We start from the raw sequence: 2705 nt of genomic DNA on the forward strand, positions 1-2705 counted from the left end.
TAGCTGTTAGATTCTGAATTATTGCAAAGTATTTAATACCATTTGGAATTTCCATTGTTTCAATCTTTGCTAAAGATAAGCTAAATCTACTTGAAAAATAATCAACAAAATATGTACGCTTGTTTAACATACACCTCTTAAAGTCTTAGCAAACGTTCCAGCACATCTCTCTTCAGTATTCATGAAGCAAGCCCATTTCCTTCTTATCCCAGGTCAATAAACTGTGTGGTACTTTGCTGTAAAATACTTTAATACTTTTTCCTGCAGGAGAAAACCCAAAATATTTACAGACCGATTCATGTGCTTTGAAACTCTTCTATTCAGGTGAAAAATAGCTTCCTGCATGATTGCTTTCTTCATGTAAAGCTCATACAACCAAATGTTGAGTGTGTAGCTTCATGGGATGTATCACTCTTCTCACAGTGGGGCTCAGAAGGACAGTTGGTTTGATTTAACGTATTGCTGCTGCCGCCACAAGAGACTCCTTTGCTTCCACTTGGGAGGACTTTTCTTGTTTCTTGCTCTGACTCTGTTTATCTGGTGTTAGATCTCCTTGGTGATCTAATTCAGATCACTGAGCTGGCAGGGTTTGTTTGTTTATATTTTTTGCGGATAAGATTCCTGGGGTGGTGGGCTGACCAAGGAGGTCAGGCAGGAACAGCTTGGAGGCTGGATAAGCTAGCGTGGAAGTTTTGGAGGTGGAAGATATTCCTGAAGCATACATCTGCAGGCAGCTGTTGAATCACTTGCTTGTCATGTTGACTATGCCATTGTCCCTTTGCTAGTTTTCAAGATGGTATTATTTTTTGTTTCTGTTCCTACGAAACCATTTTTTTCAAAATATGCCTTTTCAATGGCATAGGATGCAGTGCGTATCTTCCTTGCAGTATAGATACAGCGAACACTGTGACCAGTGCAGAAGGTGTCTTGAGCTGTAATTTAACTTGCTAATTCATTGGCTGCTGCTCATATTTGCTTTTATAACAGTTAGTGTAAAAGAAGCCTATTTTCAGTTTTGGATAATATCCCTAGTCTGCAAGCTTTCCCTGTAGAAGAGAGAAAACTTTGGACTCTGGTGCTTCGTATTCATATGCATAAACCAGTCTTTATGAACTAAGGTGTGATGCTTGTAGAAGAGCTGTAAAATGTATTTGTGTAACCTCTCCAAGTCCATCATAATTATGTAACCTATTTTTGAAGTAACAGCTTAAAATTGTAAGGATATTTCCAGTGTATGTGTGAAACACACTGGTATGAATGATGCGTTTTGAAGTGCCTGGCAATGTTTTCTTTCAAAGGCAATACCTAAGATACATTGTTGTGTTTTGAGCTCAGGGTGCAACTGAGCACCACACAGCTGCTCACTCCACTCTTCCCTCCACAGCGATGAGAAGGAGAAAATAAAGCAAAAGGCTCAGTGGTTTGAGCTCAGAGATCAACTGAGTACCACGCTGTTGCTCACTCCCCCTTTCCCCCCAGCACTGGGAAGGAGAAAGTAAAGCAAAAGGCTCAGGAATTGAGATAAGGACAGGGAAGAATGATCCACCATTACGGTGGCAGGCAAAAGACAGACTTGTTAGGAGAAGAAATAAAAGAACATAAATTGAATACAGACACTAACAACACTTAACAGACAGAGTAGGACTGTGAGAAGCAGTATCACATCTTGTAAACACCTTCCCCCATCCGTCCTTCTTCCCGGGCTCAGCTTTGCTCCCAGTATCTCTACCTCCTCCCTGCCAGTGTCACAGGGGGCAGGGAATGGGGGGTGTAGTCAGTCCTGCCACTTCTTCTTCCTCAGGAGAGAAACTCCTGGCCTTCCTCCCCTGTTCCAGCGTGGTCCCCCCTTACAGGAGACAGTCATCCACAAACCAGCTCTGACATGAGTCACTCCCATGGGTGTGTGGGTCACCCCCCCGTGTGTTTCCTCCTATTGCCAAACTACAACAGTGGGGTCTTTTTCCCACTGAGTCCCGGTCTTCTTTGGGCACAGTCATCTGTGGGGCCATGGGGCCCCCACAGGCTGCAAATCGGTATCTGCTTCACTGTAGACCCCCCATGGGTGATGGTGGGAGCGGCCCTGCTGTCCCACCACAGGATACAGGGAAGTCTCTGCTCTGCCACACCTCCCCCCCTTCTCCTCTTTTCTTTTGCTGACCTTGGTGTTCACACAGATGTTCTCCTTGCAACTCCTCCTCACAAGTCCAGCTCCTCCTCCCAGGCTCCCCTTCTTAAATACATTATCACAGAGGCACAGCAAATTGGCTCAGCCTTGGTGCAAAGGTGGGTCCAGCTTGGAGCCAGGGAACTTGGAGAAGCTTCTCACAGGGGCCCACTGCTCTAGGCCCTTCCCCTGCTACAAAAATGCCTGCCACACACACAAACCAGAACATGTATAATTCTAATTTAAAAATATTTTTCTATTGCTTTTCAGAGTACCATCTAAAAATTATTGTTTAATATTAGTTCAGAATAAAGTATTTGCTCATTGTGCTCAGCTTGTTACCTCCAGGTGTAACTGGTTAGTTTCTCTAAAGAGTCATGTTCTTTGTAGATTTTAGGCTGAGCAATGGGAAATTTTAAAATTCATATTCCAGAAATCTTAATCTGATCTGGCAGTTAAGAAAATTAATCTTACCTTTTAATCTTGCCCTTCTCAGAATGGCTTTTATGTCTGTCCGTGTTGTGTCCGTCCCGCCCCCCCC

The 2705-nt window shown here is 43.8% G+C and overlaps 1 protein-coding gene across 2 annotated transcripts in view; it reads left to right on the forward strand.

Annotated features, from left to right (window-relative positions):
• The first annotated feature begins 305 nt into the window (after window positions 1-305).
• Window positions 306-2705, forward strand: part of DCUN1D4 (defective in cullin neddylation 1 domain containing 4) — a 33124-nt gene continuing 30724 nt past the window's right edge. For both annotated transcript variants that reach the window (XM_026847058.1, XM_026847059.1), the window contains exon 1: window positions 306-324. The gene's annotated coding sequence lies outside the window, so the exon portion shown is untranslated. The remainder of the gene's footprint in view (window positions 325-2705) is intronic.

This window comes from Athene cunicularia, assembly GCF_003259725.1.
Source record: "Athene cunicularia isolate RWA chromosome 4 unlocalized genomic scaffold, athCun1 chr4_part1, whole genome shotgun sequence".
In the NCBI taxonomy this organism is placed as follows: Eukaryota; Metazoa; Chordata; class Aves; order Strigiformes; family Strigidae; genus Athene; species Athene cunicularia.